The 27,638-nt window shown below is 45.7% G+C and overlaps 1 long non-coding RNA gene across 1 annotated transcript in view; it reads left to right on the plus strand.

Moving 5' to 3' along the window:
- Positions 1-27,638, plus strand: part of LOC142580056 (uncharacterized) — a 66,712-nt gene that overhangs the window by 22,392 nt on the left and 16,682 nt on the right. The window lies entirely within an intron of this gene.

Here is a 27,638-nt window from a genome sequence, read left to right on the forward strand (position 1 = left end):
CTCAGTCCAACAATACGGGTTTTTGTCTCTCGCAAGGTGCAGGATGATTTACAGCGGCGAGGCGGCGCACAAAGCGCAGAACAAGTAATCGACTGCAAACATGAGTCACCCTTTTCGTCTTCGCACGCAGAGAGATTTCCCCCCGCGGAGCGTTTCACGCAGTGCACCACGCGATGAGGACGCGCCCGCTTGTTGCGTCGAGGGGGGCGTGCGTTCCTCGAAAAATTGCCTGTTTTCTTGATGGCGGTGGCTGCCTCGATATCGATTACGTGCGCTGCGTAATAGTCGGATGGCACGTGCCGAGCATTTTCGTACTCTGACTTTCAGCGGAGGTGTGCCTGCCGAGAACACCGTCACGTTTCGCGTTTCCCAACCGGCTTTAGTAATTATACGAACTTGCACTTTGCACTGTCACCGAGTCACTAACTAGATGATGGAATACCCGCCGGTTACCGTACCACACAGCAAAGGCCATTTTGAGTTTATAAAGCACTTCTAATTCATTAATAAAGTGCGGCATTCTAGGTGACCAGAGTGCTATATGAAAGGGCACAATACGAAAAAAAAAAGCCATTCAATGGGGGAGCCCCAAGCGTGTCAGGCTATTAAGAACTGGCACTGTTCATGCCTAAGGCCTTTCTTAGAAAAATCGAAGCTACGAAAAGAATATGAATTTACAAACTGCGACATTGGTCACACAAGTTATTTTATGTCGTTCTTTTTGCCTTCGTCATTTATCATTCTCTTCATCCATCTTCAGTACCCCTTTGCCTTTTCCCCTGTGTGGGGCAGCCAACCTGAGAAATCTACTGTTTACCTTCCCGGCCTTTTTCATTACTTTTATTTATGTCGCTCTCTTTCTCAAGATTGTGTGAACACGGGCTGCTTTCTACATAGCTCTGTGATGTTCGCATTAGCGTTGTCTTTTTTTGTAATAAGCCAATTTATTGTTGTGAGTTGATTCCGTGTGCTGTAGAAACTTGGCGAGCAAGTGTGGAAGCTTGCATTCACCTCTATGAGCATTCGCCAGAACACACGAGTACGTGTAACCTGCTCTCAATGAGGAAGTTATTTTTGCGAGATTTTTGAAACTCCCCCGAAAACAATTCGTTCCTTGTGTGTAAACATCGCATGAGAGAGAGAAGGCTGAGCGTTGTTCTCAATATTAGCCCAAGTGAACAACACTATAAATCTAGAAGACACACCGCGTTTATTTATGTTTCACATACAAATCGGTGGTTATTTTTAGGGGCATATTGCACAAATATGATAATTAAAGTGGATTGCGCAGCGAGGTTGGACATTATTTGCACGATAAATACAAATGCTTACTTGAGAAAATGAGGCAATGTCCCTAAATAGGCTTTTAACTAATTACTTTGCGGCATATATTGCACATATTGGAATGTACAAAGTGTAGCCAGGTACTTCACTAGGCATATCAACTTGGAGCGAATTGGAATTATGACACTGCTTTTTAGATTTTCGGCGTTGAATTTTTGGAGAAAATGCACTGTTGCTCAACTTACTTTTTTAACGAAACGGCGTTTTAACCACTGATGCGCCAAAGTAAGTGCAACACCAATAAATTTTACCAGGCGCATTGGAAAATGAAAACTCGAAAATGGTGTCATCTTGAAAATTTACTTCAAGGGGATACGCCTTGCAAATTCAGTGGTTATTCGTTAACTGTAATATATTCCGTAAAAGACGTAGCTAAAACCTAATTAGGCAAGTCTGGTAAGTAGTTGAATATAAATTTAAATTTGTAATCCGAGGTATGTCCGTCTTTTGGAATAACACAACTAAATGGCTATAATTGTCCTATCTGCTGCATGTACTTAAAGAAAGAACTCTGTGTAGTCTGAAACATCCCCTGGTATGCATTATGTTGAAGCAGAGAAAAGGGAAAGGCCAATAAAGTGCCAGAAAAACAAAAGCCAAGACTAGAAAGAAAAGTTATATAAGCAAGACTTGCACCAGCACTTGTAGAGGAGATATGTGACACATAATCGCCTATTTTATCCATGGGATCCGGAAAACGATGTCAGCTGGTTGTCAGTGACACATTCCCTAGCCGTGCTTAAGCACAAGTAGCTCTGTGTCTGCGAATCGTTTTATTGCTTTTCTGGTTAGCGCGGTTTCTGTGCTGACTTCCCATGACGGCTTCCGCATTGAAATACGTGCAAATAAATAGGCCGCCACGACTCGCCTTCTGTTGCATTGTCTCATATTGCCCGATTAGAATGTGCGTCTTGGGGACATAAAAACAGTACCACAAAAGGGTACACTTCACGAAGCTGCACGGAGACCACGCTCAACATTTTTCGGTTGCTTCATGTGTATCGTCCCAACTATCCTGTCAATCAATCCATCTGCGTGTGGTTGGACACTTGAACCCTGACCTCCTTTCCTGCTCCCTGATTGGAAGCCACCCTGTGCCGTCAATCATCAAGAATCGCTTTTATAGGGAAATAACCTTTTAAATGACACAGTACCTAATTGTGCCTTAACTTTTTTCCCTCGTGAGAACCAATGCACGCTCTTTATACGCTTCTAATTTTTGTTCGTTAAAGCTTCCTGATTACAGCATTTTACCTCGAGCTTTCCTCATAGATATCCTTATGCTGCATGCTTCATCAGTGTTTATTCCTTTTTTGACTTAAATACAAAAGTGATGTTCTCCCCACCATGTACTCATAATGTCTTTCTTTAAAGGTCACGTAGCACCGAGATGACTTGACGATGGCCTCGTGGATGGCCTCATGGAGGCCATCCGAATGATTTTAGTTGACATGGGGACACTGTCTGCTCGACGAGCACTTAAAAGTGCTGGACGCCTTAAACCCAGTGCTTGAATCCCTCAACTAGAAAGATGGCTACCCATACCCCATCCTTCCGAAAAGAAGTCAAGGCAGCGTCCGTCATCCAGTGGAACGCCATCACGAATTTCAGATTTCCGTCAGTATGTGTACACCAATGTGTTTCCACTCATCGTCATTTGTGAGCCCAACTTGTCGAAACCAATCAGACTGTCAGGGTACGAATGTATCATGTCATCAACAACCTTTCTTCGAGGCGTGACATACGGCAGCTGCCTCGACCTTGCTTTCGTCTCCAACTCTCTCGCCAGACGTGTGAAGTGGTTTGCAGATATTGAGACACATGGGAGTTATCACATTTCCACTTATCTGAACATCAAAGGCTTGTCGTCTAGACCTGACCCACGGAATACCATTCGGACGATTCAATGGGCTAACTTCAAATCTGATGTGGAAGATGCCTGCCGCGAGGGCCTACCCTCTGGGTTAGAACAAGCAATTAAAAATAGGATGCAAAACGCCACTCGCACGCTGACGATCTCTTACACGCGAAACGACTTCGACATAGAGTTAGAGCGGCTTCGAGCACTTCGTCGCCGGGCGGAACGTCGATATCGGCGTACAAAATCAATCCATGACCTTAGGGGAGCCAGGAGGATGCAAAAGAAGATTCAACGCCGAACGGATAGATTAGCGTCGGAACGTTGGGCAACGTTTTGCCAGACACTCGGCCCCCGCAAGCCACGGTCTCACATTTGGAAAACGGTGCGAGGTCTGCGTTCCCTCGGGAACAGCGTTTTCCATTCAAGGCGCCCGCGCTTTTCCAAGGGCGGCAAGACATCGATGTCGCAGAAGACTTTTGTGCGCGGATGGCAGACCAAGCGACACGTCCAGATCTTCCAACCCGAGATGACGTCCCCCATTCCCGTGATTGCCGCATGGACCTTCCTTTTACAATGGAGGAGCTCGAGGCAGCACTAGCTCTCTGCAGGCCCTCATCATCTCCGGGTCAAGATGGTATATCATACCGAGCCTTGTGCTATCTCGGAGAATCCGCACGGGTAGCATTGTTGAGTCTCTACAGCACCTCATGGCAGGAGGGAAATGTTCCTGACGAATGGAAAGTGAGCCACCTGGTGCCAATCTTGAAGCAGGGCCAATCCCCGCTAGAGCTCACCTCTTACCGCCCAATAGCGTTGGTCAGCTGTGTATGAAATATAATGGAACGGATGATCCTTGGCCGCCTGGAATGGTACCTTGAACACTACAAGATTTATCCGAATTCCATGGTTGGTTTCCGACGTGACCGCTCTTCCATCGACAATGCAGTTGATCTCGTTTCATATGTCCAGCACGAAAGGTCCCGTAAACGTTTATCTGCAGCTTTATTCTTAGATGTTAAAGGGGCATACGATAACGTATTACATGAGGTCATTCTCGATGCTGTTGTGACGGTTGGCCTAGGCGGTCGAGTATTGCAAATTACCTATCTGCAAGACCATTCTATGTGTTAACTGACGATGGCCCAACTACGCGACGCTATACTGTGATGTTATTGGGTGCAGGATCACTCCAGCAAAAGGCAGAAGCAGCACGCAGAAGCACAAACACACATGAGACTTGTATTAACGTACACAACATATATAAACGGCACACACACGCGACACTTCCCCAACATACCTCAGATGACATGCAGCTATATACTTGTAGCAGTCAATTATAATCGGCCTACAGTTCAGGCAGAAGCGCGTGTCGCCGTGTTGGAGACCTTGTGGAACCGATGTCGGCCAGTGGAGTCGGACGCAGCGTCGGCCGGCCGGGTTGGACAGCCGCGTCGGACGGCCGCGTCGGACGGCCGGGTCGGACGGCCGGATCGGACGGCCGGGTTGGACAGCCGCGTCGGACGGCCGGGCCGGACGACCGGGTCGGACCGCCTCGCGGGGCTCAGGTGGCCGGCCGCACTCACTGGGTCGCGTCCGCAGCTGGTGGAGTAGCCCTGTGGCCGCTCACTCGAACGCTCGATCGCCCCGGTTCGGGACCGCCAGCCTTCCTGGGCCAGTTGCCCAGCGGAAGAGCGGGGTGAGGTAACTTCTCAGCGGGCGACAGCGTTGGCTCGGGTGTGGCGCAGTGGCGCGGGCGGCGATAGCTCCTATGGGCCAGATGCCCAGCGAGGAAGCTCTTTTCCGTCGAACGCCGAACCTCGCGAACTGCTCACGCCACGGGGCCACGGGCCACACTCTCGCGCCACGCTTTTTGAGCGCCACTGCCGACGCTCCCAAATTGGTGTCGATGATGATGGTGGTCCTCTTCGCCACCGCACGGCGCACTGTCTTCATATGTTTAGACTTCGCACTCCCGCGTACCATATATTAACACATATACCAGCTGGGGCGTTCCTCAAGGCGATGCTCTCAGCCCGACGCCATTCAACCTCGCTCTTATTGGGCTTGCTGAATACTTGCCACCTACCACCAAAATTTCAATATACGCAGACTACATCTGTGTCTGGACATCGGCAGTCACACGTCCTCAGATACGTGCACGGCTTCAAAGAGTGGCTACTTAGATAGCGAGCTACTTGTGTGAACAAGGTCTCAGCATATCACCAGAAAAATGCGGCCTAGTGGCATTTACTCCCATACCAATGACCCCTGTCATCTTAATCAATGAGCGGACCATTTCTTTTGTCAGAACCCACAGATTTCTTGGCGTAATTATCGACCGGGACCTCTGTTGAGCCCGCACGTGGCCTACATGAAACGTCGCCTGACAGCAACCTCCAAGTTGTTTAAATACTTGACAGGAAAGATGTGGGGGATGTCAGTAGACGCAATGCATAGACTCTACAGAGCTCTCTTTCTAGGTTTTTTAGATATAGTCTACCTGTACTGAACAACACCTGCAAGACAAATATTCTTGTTCTGCAGGCAGCACAAGCTCAAGCACTCAGAGTTTGCCTTGGTTTGCCCACATGCACGTCAACAGAGGCAACTATGCGATTGCTCGGGACCATCCAATGCAAACTCACATAACGGTGGACGCCCTGAGAACACACATCAGACATTTCGCACGTGCCCCCTATCACCACCTTGCAGCACTGCTTTCAGACAGGCACCAAGCATCATTCTCTAAAACTATCGTCAAGTACAACGACAAACTTCCCTTGGGCTTCACCGCTGCATCTAAACCATCGATACCCACTTGGTGTCTTGTCAGCCCCACAGTCCATCTCAGCGTACCAGGAATTGGGAAATAGTCTGAGCTGTCGTCGCCGGTGCTGAAACAACTGTCTCTGCTTCTTCTGCATGAGAGGTACGCGGACAGTGCACATATATATACTGATGGTTCGACAAACATCCAGTGTTCGTCCAGTGTTGTGGTCGTCCCAGTAAGAGGTATTACCATCAGCTTTAGGACTGACCACCCAACGACATCTACACCTGCGGAACTAGCTGCTCTTCGCGCTCCACTTTGTTTCGTCAATCGGGACCCCGCAGGGGCGTCTGCGTCGGCAGGCGTTTGGTGTGTTGCGACACCACGTACCCCAGCACACGAGCGTTGGACCCTCCCGCGTGTAGCCGTGAGCGGCTTAGCCGTGTCCGGGGAAAGGGGGATCCTGGAGGTTGAGCCGATGCCAAGTGTTCGGACCTATAAGGCCCCCCGGCGGAGGCAACACACCTCTTTGGCCTCTGCTTCACGTAGAGAGCACCCCCTGACTGACCCACCCGGGGGAAATTGGTAGTTGCCTTTTCCTGTCTCTCTCTCCCTACTATCTTCGTCTTTCCCTTACTTTCCACCTTTCCCGTCTTCTTCTCGCTTCCCCTTTACTTCCAATTTTTTCTAGGCAGCAAGGGTTAACCTTGTGTGAACAGCCAACCTAGGTTATTTCATATTTGGTTATAGTGGTAATGTGCAGCTGGCGTTTGCAGGCCGTGTTTCACAGGTTCTCCAGCGTCCCTTTGTAGGACACCACGGTGGGTGGCTGGCGTTACTGCCCAAATATCACATATCTTTATGTATAGCTCCTTTCGTCAACTCCCTGATCGCCCTCAGAAAAGAGGGCGCACCGATGAAGTTTTTCAGTTTTTCGGACGCCAAGTCCACAACTTCCCACGTTTTCATGTAGTTCACTCGGAAAAACCAGGCAAACCAGTGCGCACCATTTCACCTTTCCTTGTATCGAAGACTTTGACTGATGTTTTTGGAGCCGGTTATAAGGTGACCAGGATGGCAAGCGGTGATCTCCTCCTGGAGCTCCGCGATTAGAAGCAATACGAGAAACTGCCTAAGCTTGTGTCATTTGGGGATAACCAACTAACAGTAACCCCGCACCGTACTATGAACACCACCCGCGGCGTTGTGCCGGACGATGACTTGCTGGAGCTCACTGAGGCTGAACTCTTGGAGGGCTTCAGTGAACAGAATGTATTCAATGTCAAAAGAATTAAGATGAGGCGAGGCGGCAAATAAATCCAAACCAAGCACTTGATCAATTGTCCTGCCCGAGTCAATCGAGGCAGGGTACATCAAGCTCCGTGTTAGGCCATATGTGCCCAATCCGCTCAAATGTTTCAAATGCCAACGTTTCGGCCACAGTTCGCAGAGCTGCCGAGGCCGTCAAACCTGTGCGAAGTGCAGTGCCCATGAACATACTTCTGAAGCTTGCAAGAAGACTCACCATTGTGTAAATTGTGAAGGGGAGCACGCCGCATACTCGCGGTCGTGCCCATCCTGGAAAAAAGAAAAAGAAATTGTGACGATAAAAGTAAAGGAAACTATTAGTTTCAAGGAGGCACGCAGGCGGGTATCCCACCTGCCCAAAAACACATTTGCCGAAGTGGCGCGTCAGGGGGCAGCGCCACAACGGTCTCTGGCGGCTGTCCGTCTCACACCCAGTGAGGCGGCAGAAACGCCATGCGCCCCCCCGGCGGCTGCAACTAGCGCTGCTACGCCAACCCCGCAGAAGGGGCCATCTACCTCCGGGCAGGTGACCTCAAATGCCTCGCCTAACGTGCCGAGGCCTTCACGCCAAACAAAACGCTCTGAAAAGCGCCTGCCCAGCGCCTCGCAAGAGGCGATGGACACAACCACCAGCAAGACGGCGCCACCAGCGCCTAAGGAGCGACGAGGCACTCTCGATCGCTCCAAAAGAGACAAAACTCCCGTCACGGCGCCTGAAAAAGGCCCGTGAGCTAATCCTTATCTCTTAAACACACAGCACCCAACACAATTATCATAATGGAAACACAAATACTACAGTGGAATGTATGAGGACTTCTACGTAACCTCGACAATATTAATGAACTGTTACACAAACATAATCCAAGGTTGCTGTGTCTTCAAGAGATACTTCTGAAACCTACAAACACTAATTTTCTTCGTAATTACTCTATCTTTGGGAATGGCCGCGACGAGGCTACCGCCTCTGGCGGTGTAGCAATAGTAGCCCACAGATCTGTCGTTTGCCGACTCGTCGCCCTTAACACGCCACTCGAGGCAGTGTCAGTTCGGGCCATTCTATTTCATAAATTAGTAACAGTGTGTTCCATTTAAATACCGCCAAACAAGCGTCTCGAAAAAACAGACTTTTATAACCTTATTGACCAGCTCCCCGAGCCTTACATACTCGTGGGAGATTTTAACGCACAGAACACAGTGTGGGGAGACTCGCGATGCGACACGAAAGGTCGACTTATTGAAAATTTCCTTTTAACCACCGGTGCCTGTCTCTTTAATAAGAAGGAACCAACGTATTATAATCCACACCATAACTCGTACTCATCAATAGACCTGGCGATCGGATCCGCTTCCATCTTCCCTGACTTAGATTGGCATGTAATTAAAGACCCATTCGGAAGTGATCGCTTCCCAGTAACGCTGAACTCCGTAAACAAACAGGACTTGCATCCACACTTTCCTCGCTGGAAACTGGCCTCAGCGGACTGGGAACGTTTTAGGGAATCCACCCACATATCACAAGATTTTATAGGTAATTTTACTATAGATCATGCTGTTTCATACTTCAGTGCTTTTTCATTCACGCCGCTGGAAAGTTCATTCCTCAAACAAGAGGCACTTCATCCAAAAGACGGGTCCCCTGGTGGAACGACGATTGTAGAGAGGCGCGGAAGAGACAAAGTAAAGCTTGGAGCAAACTACGCGAAAGTCCTACAGCGGAAAATCTTATAGAGTTTAAACAGATTAAATCGCAGGGAAGAAGGACACGACGACTGGCAAAGAGGGCAAGCTGGCAGAGGTTTCTGTCTGGTATAAATTCGTATACTCAAGAATCTAAAGTACGGGATCGGCTGAAAAGGCTTAAGGGGCGAGAAATTCATCCGTTGCCCCTCGTAAACGGGGAAGCAAACCGCTTGGAAGACCAAGCTGACGCCCTTGGCGAACACTTCCAACACGTTTCCAATTCCAACCATTACTCCAAGGCGTTTCTAAAACACAGACAAGTAGCAGAACACAAGGCTATCGACCGCAAATGCAGACAGAACGAACCCTTCAACGCGCCTTTTAAAATCGCCGAGTTGAGAGCCTCCCTGACTGCATGTCAGAGCTCCGCACCTGGACAAGACAGGATCATGTACGACATGATTAAACACCTCCCCAGTGACACTCAAATTACTCTGCAAGCACTTTTTAACACAATATGGGCTGCGGGATACCTCCCTACAGCATAGAAAGAAGCATTGGTTATTCCGATTCTTAAACAGGGCAAAGACCCCAAATTAGTAACAAGTTATCGCCCGATTGCCCTCACAAGTTGTATACGCAAACTTTTTGAAAAAATGATAAACCGTCGACTTTTACACTTCCTTGAATTAAATAAATTTCTTGATCCGTATCAGTGTGGTTTTAGAGTAGGACGATCTACAACCGACCATCTAGTGCGCATGGAAGCAAACATTCGAGATGCCTTCATGCATAAACAGTCCTTCTTATCCGTGTTTCTCGATATGGAAAAGGCGTACGATACAACTTGGCGCTACGGTATCCTGCGTGACCTATCGACGCTGGGCATCCGCGGCACTATGTTAAACATTATAGGAAGCTACCTGCAAAACCGTACATTCCGGGTGAAGATAGGTAATGTGCTGTCGCGAGCATTTATACAGGAAACTGGGGTCCCCCATGGGGGCGTACTGAGCTGCACGCTCTTTGTAGTTAAAATGAACACGCTTCGTAAAATATTACCCCCATCTATTTTTTATTCCGTCTACGTAGACGACATACAGCTAGGTTTCAAATCCTGCAACCAAACAGTTGCTGAGAGGCAGGTACAACAGTGTTTAAACAAAGTCTCTAAGTGGGCAGACCAAAACGTGTTCAAAGTGAACCCCAACAAAAGTTCTTGCGTTCTTTTTACCAGGAAAAAAGGGCTTGCTGCAGGTCCCACTGTTGACATATATGGACAACGAATACCCGTAAACAAGGAACACAAATTCCTAGGTGTTATACTTGACTCCAGGCTTACATTTATCCCGCACATAAAATATCTTAAAGAAAAATGTCTTAAAACAATGAACTTATTTAAAATCCTATCCCACACAACATGGGGTAGCGACAGAAAGTGTTTATTGAATCTTTACAGGAGCCTAGTTTGATCACGACTAGACTATGGTGCCGTGGTTTATCACTCCGCCGCACCGAGTGCGCTAAAGATGTTAGACCCTGTTCATCATCTGGGTATCCGCCTGGCCACTGGCGCCTTTAGAACAAGCCCTGTCGAAAGCCTATACGTAGAGTCAGATGAGTGGTCACTCCATTTTCAGAGAACATACATCAGCTTCACCTATTTTCTTAAAGTGCGCCTAATAAGGAACATCTGTGTTTCACGACAGTAAACGACTTGACGTGTGAAACACTTTTCTGTAGCAGACCCTCCATGAGACTTCCTTTGTCACTGCGTGTAAGAGAACTTAGTGAAGAAATGGATGTCCCGATATTCGAACATCGCCTAATGGCTCCTGTTAATCTATTACCGCCCTGGGAGTGGCAGGTGATAGAATGTGACACATCCTTTGTAGAGGAGAGGTCTCGAAGCACGCTCCTGAGCTTGAAATTGCTATGCATTTCCGAGAGCTTCAATCGAAGTACTCCTGCTACGAATTTCACACAGACGCGTCCAAATCCCATGGTGGCGTATCCTGCGCTGCTGTTGGTGACTCTCTTTCTGAATCTGACATTTTGAACCCCCTAACAAGTATCTTTACTGCAGAAGCCTATGCAGTACTGTCTGCGGTAAAACATATAAAGACACTGAAACTTGACAGAGCAATAATATTCACAAACTCGTTAAGTCTTGTAAAAGCACTCATTTCTTTACAAAAACATACAAGTCCTGTCTTCAATGAACTCACACACACTTATGCTACAATGATACACAATGATACACACACTTATGCAACATCTACTTATCACACAGACATGTAGCAATATGCTGGGTCCCTGGCCATAGAGCAATCGAGGGAAATGTGCTTGCTGACGAGATGGCCAAATCAATGGCATCGCAGGGTACTCTTTCTGCTGCAGTCCCTGCCACAGACATGAAGCCTTTCCTCAGAAACAAACTGCGAAGCCACTGGCAACGCTTGGGGGACGCAGAAACGAGTAATAAGCTTCACGTAATTAAGCCTAAGTTAGGTTTCAGGAACCCAACAACGAAAACACGAAGAAGAGACCTGTTCGCTTGACTAAGAATAGGACACACGTTCGGCACTCGTAACTTTCTCCTTACCGGTAACGAGCCTCCAACCTGTGGTAGATGCGGCGACAGGCTTTCTGTCCTCCACGTCTTCCTGGAGTACCGGGAAGCCGGAAGAGACAGGAGGAAACATTTTCCTTTTGCATACAGCCATCACGTTCCTCTGCATCCGGCCATGTTTGTTGGTATAGAACCGCTTTTTAAGACCAAAGAAGTCCTCGCTTACTTGAAAGATGTTGTGCTACACGTGACAAACCAATTATTCCGTAGTACATCCTCTTTCCAGAGGATACATCTACGATAGTGTTCATTGTATAGCACAGGCCTCTAGGTCCCTGGCTTTCAAGGGCTCTGGTGAGGCAGAAGTGCTCCAGACATTTTAACATCTCACGTATTTTATATATTGCATCATTCTTTCTCAATGCCTTCTAATGTTCATAGTACATACCAATAGTCATTCCCATAATTTTATTACACCTACATTTTATGGAATTTGCATCAACACTTTTAGGCCCCTTTAGAGCCACGGCACATAAAGATCACAGAACCCATCTGTCCACTGCGAACTCATTAACATTGGCATGGCGCTCTTTGGCCACACCTGGCCCTTGCGCCATTAAACACCAAACATCATCATCATCAAACGGGAACCACCTCGACAATGGTCAATCTTCAGTGACTCAAAGGCAGCCCTACAATCTGTGCTATCAGCTCTGCGTCCCGGGCCATTCGAACAGCTGGTGCTCGGTATTAGTTGCCCACTCCATACATCACATGAGAAAGGACATCACGTGACGTTTCAGTGGCTGCCAAGTCACTGCGGCGTCATAGGAAATGAAGACGCCGATAAAGCCGCTCGGACAGCTCTTGAAGACACAGAGGAAGAGGCCATACCACTTTCATGGTCCGACGCAGCCAACAGACTCCAAGTGCTTGCACGGGAGATCACGCTCTCTCTATGGTGCACACCAAGCAGCGATACCAACCGGAGAAATCGTCAACACGACCTGCCCTCCTTGATGCATCTCTGTATGCCAACTGGACTCCGCCGAAGTGAGGCCACCCTGCTTTATCGCTTATGGCTTGGGGTTGCCTTCACGAAATCTTACTCGTTTCGCATTCGGATGGCCGGCAACGCTCTCTGCAATGCCTGTCTTTGCAAGGAGACGCTGGAACACATTCTGTGTGACTGTCCTGAATATAATGTTCATAGACAGTCCCTGGCGTCCGTTCTAGCGCACCTTGACAATAGAACATTGTCAGTTGCAACTATTTTCACATATCGCTGACAGAAGACATCGCAGCTGAAGGCGACGAAGGGGTTACTTCGGTTTATGAAGAAGACGGGCTTGGACAAGCGGCTGTGACAGTGATATCACGTACCGCGCAAGAGCGACAGACTGTAACTAACGATGTGTGTGCCGTGTTATGTGCCCCCTATCTCTTCTCCCCATCTTTCATCCCCCAATCGCGCTCCCATGTGTAGGGTAGCAAACCGGTTAAGCTAAAGTGGTTAACCTCCCTGCCTTCCCTCTCCACTTTTTTCTTCCTTCCTTCCTTCTTTAAAGGTCGCTAAAAATGTGCAGTCAACCTTTTTTTTAACCTCCCATTACTAGAAATAGATTAAAGCATCTCAGAAATCGCAAAGCGTTTGTTAAATTACCGGAAATTACGCAACTATCAGCCTCATAACAGCGACGTGATCTACCACTATAGCAGATCAAGCGTGTGACCGTTATCCGTCTTCTTTTAAAAAAATTCATTATTAGCACTCGTCTACTTGCACAAACTTGCTAATCTGACAGAAAGAGTGAGTGTCTATGGCACGTGCGGCAGCAGCTCTTGTTTTTCGCTTTGGACTCGTGGTAACTTTCACTGACAAACGATCGCACACATATTGCCTACTCTGTTAAACCATCAGCATTGTTTTCTGTATTACTGCTACTGCGTTATCTTTCTCCAAGCTTCTGATGAATTTTGAGGTTGCGCGGAAAAGAAAGCATTCACTTTTTCCAGTATAGTTTGTTAAGTATTATACTCTGCATGTATGGTGGTGTCATTGAATGTTTGTCGCATACGAGCATTTCGTTTTGTCTCTGTCAAGTGCAATTAAGCGGTACAGGCGCTATCAAGCCTTTTGTGGCTTTCAGTCGGTTCCCCCAGCATTTTGTGAAAAGCTGGCAATGTACCAGAATGCGGAAATGAACATGAACAAAAAGTATCTTAAACATTTTACTGAGGTTGCGACTGGGGACGACCTTTATGTTGTATTACAACCATATATATTATATTACAACTATAACATGTGGCTGGGGCCAAACATTGCAGAGCGAGCTTGTTGACACACTCAAAGCCCAATAGGCTCCTAGCCAAGACGCTGGCTGCCGTAAGGACTTGCCGACTGCAAAAACGACTGCTCTTTGTCTGGGAAATGTGCACTTGCCAACAACAAGGCTATATTTGGCGGCTTTGACTAAGCGATCTCTGTGTTCTCACGTTACTCGTTTCGAAATAGAGGTAATCGATTGCAGTCTGTTTTTCTTTATCTCCTCATGACATCGCCAACGCTTCTTGCAACGCACGTGGTAGTCGGTTTCGATGTATGCCGCACGTGGAGCTCTAGGCGTTGCCAAGGAAAGTCTTTGTCATCGTAACCCATGTCAATTTTGTCGTTGACCTTGTGGACACATACGTGTGATGCAGTAAGAAGCACGTAGAATTTTTACTTCAAGAACAACTTGTCTTAGACAGCTGTAGTGACAATTTTAAGCGTCGTGTTTCTAAACAACCAACTTCTTTGTATACTTAATTTTTGGACATACCCCTCGTAGACCTAATAATCGCCGGCGTATGTAGCAAAGCACATGAGAGGTGATCTTGAATGAAATATTGCGACAGTCGGGAACTCAAAATTATTTGCCAAATTGCGTGAAGATGGAAATTTCGAAATTAAGAAGTTTTACTACAAAACAACCAAAAACCTTTAGTCCAAGCCACCATTTAAAATTAAACACATACTAACTACCTGATTCCCCCTAACAGCTCGAAAAGCATAAAAATTGTATTTGCTATATTCAGTCAAGAAACTGGCGGAACATATTAATGTGCAGTGCAAGTTTCTTTGCAGTTCAAAGCACTTCGTTCTCAGAGGCTTCTGTGCTGTACATGTTCTTGAGAAGACCCAAGCTTAGGGCTTGTGAACAGCAACACAGAATGGCAGAAAATGTTCGAATAACCTAACCGAAACCTGTATTTTCGTCGGCGGGAGTGAAATCGCGCTATGTGAATGTTGACACATACAGTGTTGTGTCTGTTTTATGAATCCTATAATTCGCGACGTTTAATGCTATGCGCGCATTTTTTAATACCCATAGTACCAACATGGATTTAGGGCAGGGGGGAGGGGAGGGAGCAATACAAAAGATACAGCACGTGGTGGCCGATGTAAGCAGTGAAATATGTATGAAGTGTGTCACACACAGAACTGTAGGATAGAATAAACAAACAAGAGGAAAGGAAATGAAGCTAACAACAAGATGCGCTAAGAAACGTCAAGCATGCGGCAAGGAAAATGAAGGTAATCTTAGAGAGCTTTGATTAAGACACATAATGTAGAATAACAGTTCACAGTCTTTACGTTGGTAGTACGACTTAGGATAAGCGTCACTCCACTGTTCGCCGTTTCTTAACCATTTCTAGGATGCGCATGCTAGGTGACCTACACACTAATAAAATTAGTCAGTGCTGGTGCATAAAAATAATGACATAATAACTACTTGCCACAGAAAGTAATAATCACCCAACCAACAACCGCCGACCTCACGAACAATGAGCACCTGTAGATACTGTGGCAAATAATGGGCCATCACCCGCATTGATGGTTCTGACGCTAACACTTGCGTCTGCTCCTAATTGATGCGACCACGCTTGGAAATGTACAATAATGTAACGCAGATGCAAGGTGTCCTATGACTATGATTTGGTCGACAAATATCATTCGTCGCCTTAGTCCTTGCGACATCGTTGCGTCGACGTTAGACATCATTGCACGTACTGCGTGTGCGTGCTTGGAATTGAATGAAAGGCTTGACTAAAGCTTCGCCTGGCATAGATTCTTACGCGTCAGTTTGATCTGCACATTTTTTTTTTCAGTAAGAACTTATTGGGTTTGCTGGTGATGTTTATAGTGATGTATTATTAAAAATAATTTTTGTAACAGGGCGGTTACAAATAGTGACCTAGCCTGGTTGAGTTATTCAGGTATATGCTATACGTGCTTTTGATTCTAGAATTTGTGTACATCTTCTCCCTAATGCTTGCTCTTCCTCAAAACTTCACTATCTACCGTGCCTAGCCACCTATGGCTGTAAAGGATGCGGCCGTATCAATTTCTTCCTTGCTTCTTTTTCCGCCAATACTTTAAACGTGTCTTGTGTATCTTGACTGCTGACCGATTGATGCTTCAGTCTAGATTCGGATGGGCGGGTGGCTCCAAAATTTCTTTAGATTATCCGCAAGGGAAAGTGAAACAAACATATCTTTAGCGCTTTAAAACAAAGTAAAATATGAATATTCCCTCTATTTTACTCATGATTTCTCTCCCTAGAGGGGATGCGCAGGCGATAGTTTACGTGCAAAAGCTTAAAACTAATTGTGCGTCCGAGCTACAGCAGCCTTACGGGTGTTTATTTGAGCTGCGCTCATGATACTGCTGTCAATATTAGAAAATCAGAGCGACGGAGGAGAAAGCTTTTGACTCGATAAATAGGAGTTGTATAACTGTCGATCAATCTTTACATGATAGCTCCTACATAGTTAATAAATATGTAGCGCTCTCGATATATTCAACACGTTTTGAATCAATGTGATTGGCAAGTATCAAAATATAGTAAACACGCACAAAATGAGAACAAAGTTCGTGGTTTTTGCAGATCTGCAGAGCAGTTCGCGGTGTACAGATGACACCAGCGAACGATGCGTAGAGCGTCGGCACTTATATTGCATTGAATTCAGGATTAGCACGTCAGTATTTTCACAGACATTTCGGAACTAGCGATTCTAATAAAGCACAACCTCTTTGTGTGAGTAACCACTTAGAAAAGAAAAAAAAGCTTCCTGGACGATGACAGCACGCGTTGCACGCTTGTACATAACCTCGCCGCCCCTTATGTAATGCCTTCGGGCTTTTAAGGGAAAAATAAATGAAATGAAATGAAATGAAAGTCAAGGTTTCGTTCATGAAAGGCCTAAACCAAGCTATTTTGTTTTCGTTTACCCCTACCTATTCCAGAAAGCGCAACCTGCACTCTATCTCGTGCGTGATGTGCCAGTGTAATCGTCAATTCCGAGATTTGTTTTTACTTCGTGTCAAACGGCTGCCTCGTGTCCCGCTTCGCGGACCTTGCATGACTGGAACGAGACGTTGTATTGGCACGACTGTCACGTCGGTTCACTTAGATTCAGTACGCAACGAAAAGCAGCTTTCAATGGCTTCCAATAGTAGCCTCGGGCAGAGAGCTAGCAGGTCTCGCAGGCTGGCCTCTCCACGAAGCGAGGGTGTTTGCGGCCTTCCAAGGCAATGCCTGGTCTCCCGCCGGCAAGTGCGTAGAATGTGACGTGGAAAGACTCGTTGCGCGTGTTCTGCGTACCGGGGTTCGATTGGGCAGTCTGCCCGGTGAATAGGGCCGTGGGTATTTACAGACAGCGCTATCCGATGCCACCACGCGTGCCACGCTTGTATATAAACTCGCCGCGGCCTCTCGACTAAGCATCATCTGACGGACGAACAGTTCCTCGGCAGGTAAGCATCGCTCCACCATTAGCTCGGGCTAAGCAAACTCTTCGTCTATTCACGACAGCGTGTTTTATCTAAGAACTAGAATATTTTCTTTGTGTTGACGCGTCAAAGGCGGCCTTTATTACCGTTTAAGAAGAAAATAAGTACAATAACTTTCTAGCACCAAATGCGTCGTTGCTAATATTGTTGCTTTGTCAAACGTTCTTGGGCCGGAGCGCAATGCCTTGTTGGTTACGGCTATGGTGTAAAGCGTGAGAGCAATTTTTTAACCTAACTGAACGTTATATGAACCAAAATAGCCCTGACAGTTGGAGCATTGCTATGTCTGATGTATACCGAGAGCGAACATTACTGCTCTCAATGGGCGAGTTAAACATCCAGTTTTTATTTCTTGCATTTGGTTCCTCAGGAAATAATTTGCTCGTTACTATAATGTGGCTTTTCGAAAGAGCTCATACTCCCATCTGTATCAGTGTTGTGCTAACCCATTCTATCAAAAGAACTGTACCGGGATATATCGAAGAAATGATAATAGAATCTCTCCATTCACGATAGAGTCCTGAAGTGTCTAACACTGCCGAAATTACTTGTCACACGAGCGCTAGTAAAACAATCACTGTTCTGAATATAAGCTAAATATTGACATCAATACCCAGTACGCAGATTTAGCCACGACGCAATTATGCTGCAATTTCTGATGTCGACAGAAATAGGGTATATGTTCATTGCAGTGTTAGTGCAGGGTAACGAACGCGAGAGATAAGCAGCCTTCCAATGTGGTGTGCTTCACAGCCAAACGTTTACCTGCGTGACATAGCAATCTCTATCGACAGGGGCAGATGAGTGGCTGTATTATGTGAACCTGTCACTTCCGTAAGCGTTAGAAAACAGTTATGCTTGCTCGTGTGATAAAAATGATACACAACTTCAAAGAACAGTCCGCCCACATCAAGGGTACTCGCTCCTTAAAACAAGCAGTTTTACAGCTGGAGAAATTTTATCAGAAAGCCGACAAGCGAAAAGACAGAATTAAAAACAAAGGAAGAAAAAGAACATGGCCTTAAAGATACGCGTGTGGAAGGAGGTGGAAAGTATTTTCGTTTCATTGTGAAAAATGATAACCCGGACACACTATAGAGGAACCCTGCGACTTTGCTCACCAATTTCGAAAATCTCAGGTTAGAAACGTGACTAGACTAAAATACTATTTTAAATTTGGGACAATTCAACTTACTTATAAGACCATAGGACACTTCAGCTAGAGTACCACATGGCACAGTATGCATTTGCTTAAAAAGGCGAGAATTCCTTGGTGGTTCCACCTTTATCGACAGTACCATGACAGCCACATGTGTTGTGTGAAATTACTTAAAGGAGTGGCCACTATATTAGGAATCATGACATGCATTTGTAAAGCCACTTGTCCGCAGAAAGTGTCCATAATAAACAATTTTGCATGTTCGCGGCGTTGAATAACATGAGAAAGAATGCAAATCAATAAGATTACCGGTGGAGGACACACACTCTCCCCACAGCTTCAGCAATTATTTTACGTAAATTAACGGAATTCTTGACGTAGTCGCTTGCAGGAAAAATAATTAGTATTAGATTATTGTCGTGTTAGTGCGTTTGCCTTTATCTGGAATAGTAGGGTCCACTGAGAAACATGGAACTTTGGAACTTCATGCTCGCATATAACTTACCTTTTTCGTCTCACGACTTTGTTTTCCAACCATCGCAGATAAACATGATCAGCACCAAGACCCTCCTTGTCGGACTCCTCGTCCTGGCCCTGGTGTTCACCATCGCCACGGCACAGTACGGAGGCTTCGGGGGCGGCGGACGCGGCTTCGGCGGCGGCGGTCGTGGATTCGGCGGCGGTGGACGCGGCTTCGGTGGTGGACGCGGCTTCGGCGGTGGTTATGGTGGCGGACGTGGTTTCGGCGGCGGACGTGGGTATGGCGGCGGCTTCAGAGGATGATTCCCGGTTGCCACGATAGCACGTCACTCTGTGATTTGACAGCACCGAGGCCGAGTGGCGAACCAAATGCTGCGCGTTGTGCTGAAAGAGACTTGCGAGATCCGGCTGGACCTGTGATCGCGGACCTCCGAGAAGTTGATGTGGCTCTGTTGAACATGGCATCGAATAAACATTGCCTTCTGTGAGTGGCACACACATATGTGCAGTCTTATGCGTGCTCACTCTTTCATGTGATGGTGGCAAGGAGAGCTGTAGAGCCTCGCCGAACAGACTTAAACCATTCTGTGGGCAGGTTTTTTTTTTTGTGAGACATTCATTCGGTGGGACATGATTTTCTTAGTTTTTTTTTCCAGCCCATGAATTCTTTCCGAGACCTCATATGCGAGAAGAGAAACCACTAATATTAAAGCTCGTCGCAACATTGCCAGCGTATTAACAAGGACGGAAGGTATTGAAGAGGCAGAGAGAAGTGGTGTACAATGGCGGACCCGAAGATCCCCAATTCTTCCCAATCCAGGTCTCTGAATACCTCCTGTAAACACGCTGTGAATAGCATTGGAGATATCGTATCTCCCTGCCTGGCGCCTTTCTTTATTGTAATTTTGTCTAGAGCTGGTGCTGATCAACCAAGAACGACTTGCACGTGGCTTGGTCCCTTTGATCTTGCATTCTTGCATAATAAATCCAACCACATTTCACCTTTCATCGTAGTAACAGTATAAGCTAGCATAGGATTACGTTGCCGTTTACGCTTACCTGATCGGCCTCCTCCCTGTTCTGCACCTTTGCGGCGTCGTCCCTTCAATCAGAATGCGCAACACTGACTAGATAAGCGTCCAAAGCACGACAAGTGACTGAGATGGTACGTGTGTTTTAACCACCTTCTCTACACATGTGTGTAGGGTTCAGCGTTTTTACTTTAAACCGAACAAAATTGTAAAGGGTATGCGGAATTTTTGGCTTCTTCTTTTTTGTTGGAATTCTGTTTTAGTACAAAAACCACAGCGAAGGCAAATTTGTCGTAGAGCTAAAATAGCGCTTGCCTTAAAGCTGTGAGCCACCCGCGCTCCGCATCAGGCTGCCTCGGCGAGATGAAGGTCAGTTGCCCGCCTAGAAACCTGCACACTTTATTTTTATTTCCGTCGAGTTTACCTGTAACGGTGACGAAAATGAGGAACCGGGAAGGGTGCGGGCATCAGAGGTGGGTAGGGTAATCCTCGAAGTCCTCGTGCGGCGGGGGAGAAATTTTGCGAGTACGTGCATGATAACGCGAGGTCGCATCAGCCCTTTCTTTATTTTCTTTACCACATTCATTTTATGGCTGAATATGACGTACATTCTTATAATCACTGAATAGCCACATCCAACGCAGCCTGTAGTTGTGCCGATGCTAGATAAAGTACTTGTTTAAAGCTCTGTTGTTCTTCGTATTCAATGCAACTACACCGTTGAAGAATGTGCTGTCATACAGTGCGTGTCGACGTCACCGAAATTGGTGAACCAAATATTAACAGAATAAAAAGGTAAGTTCGACTCGAAAACTTATAAGGCAAAAAATATCGGCGAAGGTTGATCGAATAAAATTTGCTCACTGAAAAATAAACCGAATTTTCCAGGCCATCTCCCGTTTAATGTTGACATCAGTTGTCATTAGCATTACAGCAAGTTGGCCTTGAAGTGGTTCACTGAAGAGCGGCACATCCCTTGTGGCACATGACCCATGTCCCAAGTTGGCGAAAGGTTTATTGAACAGTGGCACAGACCAAGTTGTACATATCCAGTTCTCCAAGTTGTCAGATAGGCTCGTTGAACAACGGCTAAATACCCAGTACCATATAGCCCGTGACCCAAATTAGCGTGATAACGGTTAGCGATATCTACAGATAAATAGACAGATATCATCTAAGACACGAAAAGTGGCTGAAATGTCCTAAGAATGCTACTCGTAGCAAACAGTCACAGTCCTGCCCGGCACACGCAGAACACTCGCAGCGTAAGCTAGACGAGTGCCTCCATAGGAGCTCCCTTTTCGACAGCACGCACTAGAGGGTTCTTACCTTGTGATGAGGTGGTGGTGGTGAAAAAAATTTATTATTCATTAGGTATTTACAGAGATTTTAATGAGTTAGGGCCCTTTTATTGGCCCCCCCCCACTATCAATGCTAGGTGCCGTAATGTGTGCCGAAGAGTAAACACAGGTGGCGAGACCCCACGGCGCACATGACATATGCCTTGTCATACGATACGGTGCTGTTGTAGTTGTTCTTGACGATGATGATGATGAGCATTTATTTGCATCCCTTTGAAACGAGGCAGTGACCAATCGTCACCGAGCCTGAGAAAGCACACGGACGATTTAAAACTTCAAATCCCTAATGACCATAGTTATACGCGAACACATTAGGAATTGAAAGAAAAGAAAAGCTACAAAGAATAGGTAATTTCAGCGTTTACATCCAATCCAGGCGGGTGGTGAGCACGAGGCGCACAAAATTACGTCTGGCTTAGCAGGCCTAAAAATTTTCGTTTTCTTCAAGAAGCACAATCAGCACAATGTCTCGATACGTGCTGCCGAGGCGTCATGCTACCATGTATTAACGATCAAGGGAATCACTACAAATGCTGAGTGCTTTTGCTAGCGACATGCTTCTGGCCCGTTACACGATATCACGCAAATTAACCTTCCATTTCCAACTAATTACGTGCAATAAGCCTTGCTAAGTTAACACCACGAGGCGCACAGCGCGTTTATCACGCGTACAGGCTTCATTTGGCTGCTTTTAATCTTTCTTGCAAAATAGCTGTATTCTCGGCAAGAACTTGTGGTTTACATTGAGTTATATGTAATGACCGAGAGTTATTTTCTCTTACAAAAAATAAAGGAATAATGAGCAGCCGCTGAGCATTCGCGTTATTTTACGAATGGCTTCTGTTTCGCTTTTGCTCTAGAGCTGGTCGAATTCATTCAGACAGAATTAGAGAAACACTAACTCAGCAACCTGGTGTCTCCCGTACCTCATGCGCAACTGGTGGATCGAAATTACTTCTGGTCATTAATAGCATCAATGTATGCCAAGCTAAACATTGTGGCCATATGCCCATGCACGTAGCTTAAGATTATCCGGAGACTACGAGTCAGTTTGCTGCGCACACATACGGCACTCCGTTGTCTCCGCCTCGCTCGATGCGCGCCGAATACGCTAAGACGAGGTGTTCCATTTGGTCCGTGTGATGTGCGCAAAATTAGACCAGGCTAATGTTAGCGTTTTTGATAATGCCCACAGCGGAAAGTTTCCATCTTTTTTCGGGGGAGGTCTGGCGCCCAACCAGCTTTCCGAAACCCCCCATATATATATATATATATATATATATATATATATATATATATATATATATATATATATATATATATATATATACGCAGGAAAGAGACGACGAACTTTTTGGGAGACTTCTTTTTCTTACTTAACGTTTTCGGCTGGTGGACCAGCCTTCGTCAGAGTACAGTGTACTCTGACGAAGGCTGGTCCACCAGCCGAAAACGTTAAGTAAGAAAAAGAAGTCTCCCAAAAAGTTCGTCGTCTCTTTCCTGCGTATTTTACGTCGGGTCCTGCGTGCTAAACTTTGAAGAAAACCCCTATATATATATATATATATATATATATATATATATATATATACGTGCGTTTGTGTGTGTGTGTGTGTGTGTGTGTGTGTGGAAAACATATATACATCTTTTCGGGTTACCGCTCTTCACCGCCTAACAAGGGTTATGGTTCAGCACGGGACGCGCCCGCATGTATCGACAGTTTCTCGTATGTTATCGATGTTTCTCCCCATTTTCCCTTGTCACCCAATCTTGTGTAATCTCATGGCATGTGCGACGTGAATTGTATCGAGTTTTCGACGACTCATGTATAAAAGCGACGGGCTTGGCCGGGAGATCAGATTTCGCCGATCGCCGATTGTGTGAATACAGTTTTTTTTCCGATTCCCTTGATAAATTAAACTCATTCTACCTTGACGCCAACTATGTGGCAAGATGTACCCGGAAAGGTACAAGAAGGATTGCAATTTCTGCAAAACTCAGTTAGCCATGCTCCAACACGTCATTGGAGTATGAGATTTCATCAAGGCAATCCCCCCACCTCTTACCTGCACCACTACCCTGCCCCATCCCTCATCCACCCTTACCGAGCGATGGGAGACCTTGCTAACCAGCACCGCCTTGGAAGACCAGCTCGTCCTGATCTCCAAGGGCCAGGCGGCTACGGAAGCGTATGTGTCCCGTGAAGAGGGAACCACTTCCATCAACGGCGTCTAAGTAGATGTCGAGCTCGGCTCAATAATCTTGTTTCTCTCTCTCTCTCTCTCTCTCTCTCTGTGGTGTTTGCCTGACTTGTGAGAATTCTACTGCTTTCCATAAAGCTTGAACTGAGCGCACTCCAAAGCATTGCCACCAAGAGGAAAGTCTAGGTGGCATTGAGAGAAGCGGAGAAGGAGAGAGGAGGTGAAGTGTCGCGTAGGCGAAGGCGAGCTGGGCTCACCTCCTCTGGCAGTTGCTACGGGCTCTGTGTCTGCTATGGGCATGCCGGGTTCCTCTTGTGGTCGAAAGACCGAGCGCCACGAAAGAAGGACATGGCAGTGACGCAAGCGGCGGTAGGCCTAGTGCGAGTCCAAGGCTGCAAAAGGTGCTGGCTTGGCGTGTCCAGGAGATTTCAGAAGAGGAAGAAGTAGAAGGCTAAAATGAATAGTGTGAATAGTACATTACCAAATAGATTGAAATACCGGACTATGCGTTTCCTCCCAGTGGCTTACCATCTTTCCTAATGGCACTTCATTTTTTATAAAGATCGATAAACAAGCTATTAAATATTAAAAATAAGCCTTCAATAAACCCCCACACTTACACAAATAGGAAGCATTTTTAAAACATTCGAACAAGAACGGAAAAGCACTCATATGCTTGTACGTAGCCCGCGCTCGTGAAGTCAACCGTCAATGATACTTTTTCGTTCATTCAACCCCTTTGCATTTCTGCAGTTTTTCGCCGATGTTTGTTGCACGGCATTAGCTAAACGTCACTGCGACGAAAGCAAGACCAACTGGAGTACACGCATGCAGCTCTGACTTTGAACAAATTACAATTGAAAGGAACAGCATGCAGCATGTACACGGTGTGTTTTGCACAACATGTGCATATAAAAAAAGAAAGCTAGAAGTTTGACTCTTGGAATGTAATTGCTAAATTTTCTGCTCAGGTGGACACATCTTCAAAGAAAAATAAATGCATTCGCTAATAAACTAATTACACCAAATAACTTCCGAATAACCAATATTTCCATAATGTTTACCAATATTTGCGGTACACGTTTACAACGGAAAGTGCAACGGACGCGTCATAACGATATATTTCTGCGTTTCTACATTTGAAGACGACGGCGTGCACCGAAGTAACTGGCGCTAAAATATTCGTCATAGGCGTTGCAGCGCAAAGTGCCGCTTACGGTGCAACTCAGTTGGTACGTATAGTGCGCCATGCCGCACGGTAAAGTGCTATACCTAACTAAACCCTGCCGCTGAAATCACCATGCGTCCAATAAAAAGCAACGCAACGCGCCAGTAGAAATCACCACGCCGAAAGAAAGAATTTTGACGGCAGCTTCATGTTACGTCACCGTTTACGCCACATAGAGGTCGCTCGCATAGCCACGCTTCGGCTTGCCACGTCAGGTAAATTGAACCAATAATAAGAGGCTAGTTCTTTCGGCCACAATGATCACTTTAATAGGTGAAAACCCACGACCAAACTTTTATAAGAATTCCCATGAACTTTCCATATAGAACATGCAGTAACAGTTGATTATTTACCACTTAAGAATGTAATTAGTTTAATGAGTGAAAGAATTAGAATAGCTTTTCTTGCAACTGGCGCCCGACCAGGCAGAGAATTCATCTGTAGTGACACACTTCTAGGAAATTTTGTAGGCTTGTTTTAATACAGTGTTCAACAAAAAATACATCCGGTATAGACGCAAAATTTTATGATATCCAAACCTGTGTGCGTTTACTACTGTCCGTCTTCTCTTCCTGGCACTATGAACCACAAATAAGCCCAACTAACCACTCAATTAGCTGAATTGTTTGCATTGTTAATTTACCTATCTCTCGGGTTTTTCTTTTTTTACTGCATTCACAGACTTAGTAACGGATAGTACATGCGTTTTATGCATCCATACTGCTCTTCTTTTTTTCTGATGAAGACCAATTTTTCCGCCATAGTCTATACACCTATGCAGCTCCTGAAAGATTTCTTTGCTTTTGTTGAACCAGCAGTACACGGAAAACTTTAGTCTGTAATGCTTTTATTAGCTTATCTCCGCTTCTTTAGGAATATAATAATCTAAATATGCACCTTACTTCAGGGAATGTAGGAAAAATAAAGGTTGTTGCTTGGCTAAGTAGTTAGTTACGCTAAATGTAAGGCGCAACACAATGTATTCAAGAACCTGCAGGGAAAGGTATAAACTGGCATCAATTTTCACCGTTTTGAGAATCCTTCAACTGAACTTGTGGGAACGTGCCTAAATTAACGGCTCTATGAAAAATTCAAGAGTAAAAACTTTGCGCCACGACGTCTGTCTCCGTTGCCTTCTTTTTGTACGCTGCATTAAATATTTCCTTCAGCATCGCAAAAGAGACTGTGTTCCATGTTCCTAATAATTATTGAACCTGATATTTCTTTGCGCGCAGTGACAAAGGCTGCTTGGCAAACAAAAAACATCATGGAATGAACAGACAATGGCTATATTTCAAGATCGTTGAGCATTACGGAAGCAGTATTTCTTTCGAAATTTTAATTATGTAGACTAATTACGGTAGCCGAGAAAGAAATACGGGAGTCTTGACCCAGCGTTTCCACAAGATTTGTCGATGATTTGATCTACCGTCTTCTTGAGGGCAACAGCTGCTTTTGCTTCGCAGCGTTTATTTAGCTCGCTCCCCCAATCCCTCATTGTGAGAGGAGAACTAGGGTGTGTGTAAATTAGAAACGTGGAAGTCGTAATGATTAAACACGCGAGTGTTTTGGCGCGACAGTGAGAAGTGGTGCTATCGGCTTTTTCACGTAGTTCAGGTGACGAATATAGAAAAAAATGTTCCCCTGTAAACAGGCGTTGTCAATGGGCTTAGCTTTCCCAGAAAACAGGAAACCAAAACGGGAAAGAATTGTCTTGCGTAATCAGGCGTCGTTGATCAGTTTAGTTTTCTCAGGAAACAGGAAATCAGCAGACATGTTTTAGGAAATTCACAATAAAAACTGCGGCATAAAATTAAGCGTCAAATCGTCAAAGAACTGCGGTATATATACAAGCGTTAGAATGACAGTCGATACAAGACAGTGTCCAGTCTAGTTGCACATTGCGCTTCTTGTTTTCTTTTTGCTTACCTCGATCCTTACGCAACTTTGTCCTAATTAAAACATAACCATGTAATATAAAGATCCACCGTTAATGCTTTTTTTCTTTTATTTTTCTGCGTTCAAACGTTTATTCACTCCTTTGTCTCGAGCTTTGAAGAAAAACAAAGAATCGGTATTTCTTGTCATGATGCAAGCCGTCCTTTCCTTATGCCAAGTACATCCTTGGAATTTAGATAAAGCTGATCGTTGAAGAGCGCCATATGTGCAAGTAATTTGGGTCTGCCGCCAGCTTCTTGATCAGTAGGCTAGAGCATGCATGTGTCACATTTATCAAGAAAGAAACCGATCAATCAACCTCCTAAAAAAGGTTGTTGTGTCTAGCTTTCTTTGCAATACTGAGTAGCAAGCGTCCTGGTCTCTCCGGCAGCCTCTATTGACATCACCACTCGTGAGTTTTACCGCATCAATGTTTAAGCTGTCTGAATAGCATTAAGATTATATCCATTGCATTGCTTCAATTGTAAGCTATACTGTATTTTCATATACTAGCCAGAGGTTCCGCTACCTTGTTTCATCGTCTAGAGCAAGTTATCTTCAGCACCTTCAACGCACCTGGCTACGACAGCGCAGCCAAGCACCAAGCGAGCTCAAGCATCTCAAAGTGACATTTCGCAGAAGGTCCCTGTATCATTGGATTTCAGACTTAGGATTCCATTGCGGTTAGCGAAATTCCATGCAGCTAGCCATGAATAAACACATCTTGAACATAAAGATTTGATAGCAAATTCCTGATGCACTGGTGGGAAGAGAAGGGGCAAACCATTTGCTTTAAAGAGGCGAGCAACGGGATAGCGTACAAAGATATTCTTGGAAGTACCATTTGAACGCTGCTTGCTTAGCACGAC

This window comes from Dermacentor variabilis, chromosome 4, assembly GCF_050947875.1.
Source record: "Dermacentor variabilis isolate Ectoservices chromosome 4, ASM5094787v1, whole genome shotgun sequence".
In the NCBI taxonomy this organism is placed as follows: domain Eukaryota; kingdom Metazoa; phylum Arthropoda; class Arachnida; order Ixodida; family Ixodidae; genus Dermacentor; species Dermacentor variabilis.